At 44.1% G+C, this 8440-nt stretch overlaps 1 long non-coding RNA gene across 1 annotated transcript; it reads left to right on the forward strand.

Annotated features, from left to right (window-relative positions):
- The first annotated feature begins 4826 nt into the window (after positions 1 to 4826).
- Positions 4827 to 7225, forward strand: LOC106005783. Its single transcript, XR_001179405.2, has 3 exons — positions 4827 to 5188; positions 5267 to 5384; positions 6547 to 7225. It is a non-coding gene; the product is annotated as an uncharacterized LOC106005783 (long non-coding RNA).
- Positions 7226 to 8440: the final 1215 nt, after the last annotated feature.

An 8440-nucleotide genomic window follows, 5' to 3' on the forward strand; every position in this document is an offset into this window, starting at 1 on the left:
TTTTCCTAAAACTACTGCTTACAAATATGGACCTTTGCTTTGTTCAGTCCGATTAAAAATTCGACTGGGCAGCATATTCAAAGGGCCAAGAATATCAGAAGTACCAGTGTTCATGTTCAGCACCAGGTGGCCTGGAAGTCTAGCTTCCTGCAAAAAGAAAGATCAAAATTACCCAGCAAATAGGACTGCGGTGCCAAAAGAAGGCAGACTGAAAACGAATCCTGCTTCTCTACTGAACAGTCCTTCCCCGCACAGTCTGGACTTCACCTGTATTAGTCAGTTATTGCTATGTAACAAACCATCCACAAACTTAGTAGCTTAATAAAGAGCCTCAAATTTCTCATGATCCTTTGGCTTGTCTGGGAGGTTCTTGTGCTGGTCTTGCCTGGGCACGCTTTGTCTGGACAGCCAAGGTGGTCTGGGCTGTCTGGACCAGCATAGTTTTCCACACACAGCTGACAGTTGACACTGACTGTTGTCTGAGGTACCTCACACTTTCTCCATGTGGCAACTTATTCTTAAGCGTTTGTCCCAGAGAAGCTAAGTATTCAGGATTTTTGTAAAAAATATTTGTCCCTCTGTGACTGCCCATCTCTGCCTCTTCTGGCATTGACTAGACTGGCTAGTTTGGCTATATTTCTCTGAATTTGTTTGGGTTTTCCTTACATCTCTGTCTGGGTAAAAGAAGGGTATGGGGGGCAAAGTTGGTTAAAGAAACTGATTTCTCCCCCTCCCCGCCCCCCCAGTTTGCCATGCCACTGAGCTAAGCATCTCACCCGTGCCCCAGCATGTAATGGCGCACCATCTCCCCACCGACGTGCTGCCTTTGCGAGGGTGGTTTGCATCTGGGGAATGACTGATTAGGTCCTTGGGCCATCCTTACACTATCATCCCAGGTAGCTTCTTGGCTTCCTCTACTTCTCTTTTTTTCCCTTTTTGACCAACCTGAAAGAAGTAAAGAATAAAAGCAGAGTACAAAATACTCTATCCCTTTTTAACTGTGTTGCAAATCTATCTCCTCTTCTGGCTTTGTTTCCTCTGCCTATCTTTAAATGTTAGTGTTCCCCAAGGCTCTTTCTTCTGACCTTTGGCTTCTGCCTCTTCTTACTAACGAGGCTGCCCTGGGTGATTTGATCCACTCCCAACTACTGACGCCGATGACCCAATCCAGGCCGCCCCAGATCCCCGTACCCACTACCAACCGGACATCCCTACTGGAATATCCCAAAGGCTCCCAGTGCTCATGACTCCCTCATAGGAATTCATTATTTCCTAAAACCTCAAAGAATGGGAGTCTTTCTAGTCTTCCTCCCCCTCACTTTCACCTGTTTCAGGTATCCAATTGCGGCAAAACAAACAGCCCCCAAACTTAGTGATTTAAAACAACAATGATTTATTATTTATCATGTGGGACTCCATCCCAGGACCCTGGGATCCTGACCTGACCCCACGGCAGACAGTTACCGATGGAGCCACCCAAGTGCCTTAGGATCCCCAGTATTTGTATATTACTGTAATCCACTTCAAATAGAACCTATGTTTAATTTGTCTCCCCTTTTAAAAAACCAATGTTCTCCCCAGTATTCTCTCCAGTTGGCCTGATTTATTGACTATTCCTCAAAAATGACTTTCTCATTCCTGCCTCTGTTTTCTAGCTCATGCCTCCTATTCACCCTCTTTGGAATGTTCACCCCATTCCCTTCTGCTTATTGAGATCCCACTCATGTGTAATGTCTCAATTCAAGTTCACTTCTTCCCTAAATGCTTTCTCTGGACATAACAACTCAAGAATTTTTCCCCTTTTCTGAACACCCGTTGTACTTGCCATCTGTCCTGCTCCTGACACATATAATAATACACACTGCTTTCTATTATTTAATCTTTTAAATTTGTGTTAACCTTGCTTTCCTTATTAGATTTAAAATCTATGAAGGTCTAATGATATGAGGTTAATTACTCAAAAAATGACAGGAGAGGCTCTGTGTCATGTCAGAAAGAAACAAATCCACCAAAGAAAACACAAAAGGAATGACAGTTGAAGTGGATTAAGGCCTAAATACAGAGTTAAGAGAGTGAGTATTCATGAAGTTTGCAGTACTTACCAAAGTCCTGTTTCCTTTTTCTACAGTGGACAATTGTTGGTAAGTAGCTTCCCAGTCAAGGACCACACTTCCCAGTTCCACCAGCGGTCTCAATGGAGTCATGTGACTAGTTCCCAGCAATGCAGAGTGATTGGAAAGGATGTGTGTTCCATCTGGCCAAAAGGGATGAGAAGCAGAGTGCCTTTACTTTCTACTGGCTAGACAGACAGGACTTGGAGGGTCTAGAAGAAAATGGCCAATAGGATGGAAGAATCCTGGGTCCCTGAATCACCTCATGCTGCAAAACCAGCCCCTGACATGGGACCCTGGCATTGGGCTTCTCCTTGAGCAAGACTTTAAGTTTGTATGCAGCTACTGAAATGTGCAAGATTATTTATTAGAGCAGTGTATTAATGAGGGTTCTCCAGAAAAAAAGAGATTCAGTAGGATATGCCTGCCTATCTATCTGTCTAATCTATTGAGAGATTTGTTTCAAGAAATTGACTCACATGAATTTGGTAGATGGCAAGTCCAAAATCTGTAGGGTGGGCCAGCAGGCTAGAGACCTAGGAAGAGCCAATGTTGCAGTTCAAGTTCAAAAGCCATCAGCTGGCAGGATTCCCTCTTGCTCAGAGAAGATCATATTTTTACTCTATTCAGGTCTTCAGCTGATTGGATGAGACCTGTTTGCATCATGGACAACAATGTGGTTTATATCAAATCAACCAATTTAACCCTTATCTCATCCAAAACACCCTTACAGAAACATCCAAAATAATGTTTGACCAAACATCTGGGTACCATGGCCCAGCCAGGTTGGCACATAAAATGAACCATTACAAGCAGCTAATCTTAAATTACACCAATGTATGTTGAGAATAGCCACTAACGCTTGTAGAAATGGCATATTTCTCTTCCCCTTGTCTTCACTCAGCAGCTGTCCCTGCTCTGGTAAAGGAAGATATGTTATTTTCAAAATAAGCCAAACACATGAAATGTTCTACAAAGACACCATATTTGAAAAAGCACTGGAGGATACACTATGATCATTACACCATGATTCATCCTGTGTGCACGAGGAAAGATCTAGTCACCTGAGCTTTAATAAACAATTGATCTCTCTGCCCAGAATCGGGCACAGGGAAGGTCATCACCAAGGAGCCTGTCCTGTGTATCCATTTTCGACAGAACCAGGTGATGGGTGTTTCTGGCCGTGAGAGGCTCTGAGGGTAAGATCCCCTGACCCCTGCTATTCACCAGTAGGGCTTTTGTGTCTTGGTTCCTATTAAGACGTTTGTAAGCAGAGCAGAAAAACAGAACTGAAAACAGGACAGTTATGCCTCTGGTCCTCAGGAAACAACCTCCTTACCTTCAGCGGCAAAAAGATCCGTTAAAAGTTAAGTGGTTTCCCCTCCCTCCTGTCACCTTGAATAAGGTGGGAGCAGAAGGGAATTGGTATTGGTTTTTTAATATCGATTGACTACTACAGGCTGTACAGTAGATAACACTGAAAAATTTACTATAACCTGCATTCTGGTCAGTGCCCTATAATGATCTAGGTCACTTACTACCTCCTCCGTGAAGTTCATTCTCAACCACCCAGGACTCTATTTCAACAGGTATATATTCATTTATTCAACAAATATCAGTCAAGCCTCTACTATGGATATAATACTATACTGAATAATTGTAAAAAAATTCAGACGAGTACAAGTTGTAGTCTCAAAAATCTCTGTAAACTCTCTACGTACACTTGTGTGTGTGCATACGTACACTTGTGTGTGTGCGTGCATACACACACATGCATGGACCCACACACTCCAAAGACAATGCTCTCCTACTTGAGCCCTGTGCTCCCTCTGTGCTTTCCTTGTCTGAAGCATCTGAGCACCCTGTTGGCTTGGGACCAGGACAAGGAGGCCAGTTTTCTGGGTTTCCTCCCTTAAAAGCCACTCGGTCTTTCTGGCTTTTAATTGTAATGGCATTACACACTCACTCCAAGGACAAAAGGGACACGGAGATCTTCTAATGTGGGGGGTCGAGGTAGGCGTGCCCAGTAAGCCTGTGACTCCTCATGCACTTCCCGAAGGTCTCACCCCAATTCTAGAAAAAGTTCACGACAGGGGTGGTATGAGGAGGAAGTCTGTTCACTTGTTGACTCGCAAAAGGTCTTAGCAAAGGGCAGGGCCACTGCACCCAGCCGGGCCACGGGGAAGCTCACCCCACAGACATAGCTTGGCTGGTTCCCATATAACTAGATCTGCCGGAGACCACATTCTGGAGCAAGAAGCCCACCTGTCAGTTGCTTCCCACCCTCTTCCTCATCCCCCCCCGCCCCCCCCCCCCGTCCCTGGTTCCTGAAGCTCAGCAGGGATTGGAACCATGAGTCTGGAGCAAATCTCCCTTTTTGGCCGTGTTGGGGAGATATCCAGGCTTTCAGCCCACAGGCTAGTCAATCCTGAGGCGCCCGATGCCTCAGAGAGGAAGGGGGCAGTCAGGGGGAGACTTCCTATCTCACCGTATGGGGTGGCTCTTGGTTTATTTATCAGACTGCGAAGTTTACACTGAAGTTTAGGTATTTTTGTTGAACTGAAGCTTTAATTATTCCTCTGGCTAGCCTATAATTCCAACATCCCAGTTTTCCAGCTCTTGCTCTTGAATTTAACTGCGGCTTTATTTTTCCCCTGGCTGAGCCTCAGAAGGGCAGCCTGGAGAGGGTGGGATTTCCCCTCTTGTCACATAAACAAGGAAGTGAAGGAGACCTCTGTACTCTCAGAACTCCTAAGCATGAAATGCTGCGTGTCTAAGCATTTATATCACTTGGCTGGGACGAGGCATGCGTTCTTTTTTCATACCAATTCATCGTGAGCCTCTCTGATGCATTTTGGGACTCACGGTTATTGTTGGGATTATACTCGGATTCCTGGACGGGCCGGTCCCCAAAGCTTTACTAAACAACAACAAAGCCAGCAGGTACCATTTATATCCACGCTCCAGGCGCTACACCGGGTGAACCCTTCACAGCTGGGATTTTTCTCATTTCACAGTGGAGAGGACACAGATCCAGAGAGAGGAAACAAACCAACGGAAGCCTGGACACACAATAGGTCAGAGGTAGAAGTCGAATTCGAACCTAGGGCTGTTGTTTGACCAAAGTGTTTTTCATCTACTCCATTATTTCACAGGCAAAGTGAAGACAATCAGATTGTCCTTCAAACCTATGGAGCTTTGCTGTGTATAAGGATCTGGTGAATCCTTCCATCAAGTAAATAATAGTCTGTGCATAAATCCAGATGGATACAGGTATGGAGATAGATTTCTATTTATGTATTTTGTGTGCGTCTCCTATAACTTTAGACACGTTTAAGGGGACCTACAGTGTTTGGTCCTCTTATTCGGGCAAGCAGAGATATTTAGAGAATATTAAAGAGGGCTTTGTTCGTTCCTCTGTGGGAATACAAAGACGAGAAATGCAGATGATCCCTGTCCTCCCAGAGTGTATGGGTTTTGGTTTCTCCTTACTAGTGGGCTGCTTAGAAACAGAATGTCCACTTGCTTTGTGGTAATAAGTCAACAGTTTTTTTTTTTTTTAAAGAGTTATTTATCTATTTGAAAGAGAGAGAGTGAACTGGGGGTAGGGGCAGAGGGAAAGCATCTCAAGCTGACTCCCCGCTGAACGTGGAACCCAACATGGGGCTTGATCCCCAGCCCCTGAGACTAGGAAATCAAGGGTCGGATGCTCAACTCGACTGAGCCACCTAGACGCCCCTAAGTCAATAGCTTAAGAAACTTTCTTATCTGCTTACCACAGGAATGCCTTTCATCGTAAACCATTTTAAAAAGCAACATTCTAAGAATATATAATATAAAAAGTTACTTTCCAGGATTGCCAGCCATAGAGAAACAACCAGAATCAGAGAAGAACATTTTAATATGCAAATCTATCCCTCCAAAGGGGGAACAGAGTAGATGGGGCGGCAAGTCCCTTCCCCTGGCTCTGGCAGCCCTCCAGGACTTGTGAAGATGACTTTAGCCGGTGGCTCCTAAGCCTGGGGCAAGCAGAAACACAGCTGAATGTAAATATGAAGCAAAACTCCAGCCAGAAGTTCAGACAAAGCCTTTTCTCCCCCTGGCTTGTTAATTTATTTCCATGAAAAGAGGCCAAAGACATTTAAAATGAGGATTGTTCTGGAAAATCCAGGCTAGATGGACACCAGATGTATATAGGGAATCAGGGCACACCACAGTAAACACTCAGTAGTTGTCTGCTCAATGAAGCAACGAAAACTCGGTACTGATCTTTGGAAAATCAGACCAAAACAGCCCTGTACGACATGCCCGCCTTCATAGGTTTTCAATTTACCGCACCTCCCCCACCGCCCTTTTTTTTTTTTTTTTTTTAATACACAGCAAAGGGAAAAGTTGCCAAGTGTTTCTTGGCTGAATTTTTCTATTTTGCTTTCAGTTTGTGCCATTTCAGTTCCTGTTATCATGCTTGGAGGTACACTGAAGTGCAGTGAGCCCCGGGGGTATCCGAGGCCGCGCTGGAAGACTGAGCACAGGCAGCAGAAGATATTAATAATGTGATGTCAACACAGCACACATTCAGGAAACTCCAGGAAAAGAACACAAACAAAACCCTGGTCCGAAGTACTTTTTGGAAAGGCTTTACCGTGAGAGGATGGTAAGGGTTTTACAAGGGCTATGAAGAAACGTATTTAAGTTAATAAAGTTCTTTATTGAGTGTTTACTGGGTTTTACAATGTGCTTTACATCTATTAACTTGCTTCATCTTCCAAACAACCCCATAAAGAAGTCACAACTAGAATCCCCACCTTACCAATGAAACAACTGAGGCACAAAGGAGCTCGGTAGCGTGCCCAGGGCGAGGGGGAAGGGCAGAGACAGAAGTTAAACCCCCGGCAGGGCAGGGCAGGGCAGGGGGTGGGAGATGGGCTAAGCAGCTGAAGGGAATGGGGAGGGTAGAGACTTGCGGTTATGAAAGAAATCAGTCACCGGGATGAAAAGTACAGCACAGGGAACCCCATCCGTAGTATTGTGATAACCTTGTACGGTGACAACACTTAGTGTGGTGAGTATTTTGTCACGTCTCTATGTCGAATCACTGTGTCGTACACCTGAAACTAATATAATATTATGTGTCGGTTACATTTCAATTAAAGAAAAAAAAACGTTACCCCCAGGCAGCCTGGCCCCAGAGCCCTGGTGTTCTGGTGTTAAACTGCTCTGCTCTGTGGCCCGTCAGAGGACAGGGAAGCAGGACAAATTGCTGGGTTGCTGAACTGTAAGTTGTGTAGCTTGATCCCCATCCGCCCCCTGCAGAGAAGAGGTGAACAAAACTTCGGAAATGTTGACAGTACCATGTTAAGAAGCCCTTATGCTCTCTTCTTACTAAATCTATCGTTTATTCATTCTTTTTTTTTTTTAGATTTTGTTTGTTTAACAGAAAGAGACAGCGAGAGAGGGAACACAAGCAGTGGGAAAAGGAGAGGGAGAAGCAGGCTTCCTGTCGAGCAGGGAACCCGATGCCGATGCCGGGGCTCAATTCCAGGACTCTGGGATCATAACCTGGGCAGAAGGCAGATGCTTAACAACTGAGCCACTCAGGTGCCCCCATTCATTCATTTTCAAAAGCGTTTACTGAGTAGCTGCTATGTGAACAGTGAGGTGCTGGCATCGGTCAGCTATTCAAAGGTGAACACAGTGCGATCCTACCCAAGAATGTGTCCGATAAGCTTTGGGACCACACATTGGTAGGTTTGAATCTCAGTCCCATCACCTACCAGCTCTAGGACTTGAGGCATATTTTTTCACCTCTTCGAGTTGTTTCCTCACAGAGAAAAGAGGTATGGTACTCACAGGAGAAGAAAAACAAAATAGCCAATTGAAATTATTTTTCTTTTGCTGACTACAGGCAGAATTAGCTTATTTGTGCTTTGGCAAACCACTATTCCTATGGTTATGTCTTTGGTTTCAACCCCAAAATGGTTTATTTTATCTCTCAAACTTATTTTCAAATGATTACATTTGATTTATTTTGCATGTCAGTCTAACCACTAAGCATATGTCATCACATCACTTAATTTATAACAGAACATAAATTTGCTGTGTCGGCTCTGCTAGCTAAAATAGAATCTAGTACACTACAGTCATCCACAAAAGAATTTACAGTAACAACAATAATAGTCAAGAAACTCGGGAGAGAATTTTATTAAAAATTTAAAAAAAATTCAAAGCAGGGTTCTATAAAAAAAAAAGAAAGAAAGAAAATTTCTACCACTATTTAAAACAATTTTGTTTTTGGCATCTCGCTGTCTTAAGAGAAGGCTTTACAGATG

The sequence above is a fragment of the Mustela putorius genome, unplaced genomic scaffold (assembly GCF_011764305.1).
Source record: "Mustela putorius furo isolate JIRA1106 unplaced genomic scaffold, ASM1176430v1.1 tig00003853_pilon_pilon_pilon, whole genome shotgun sequence".
NCBI lineage: Eukaryota > Metazoa > Chordata > Mammalia > Carnivora > Mustelidae > Mustela > Mustela putorius.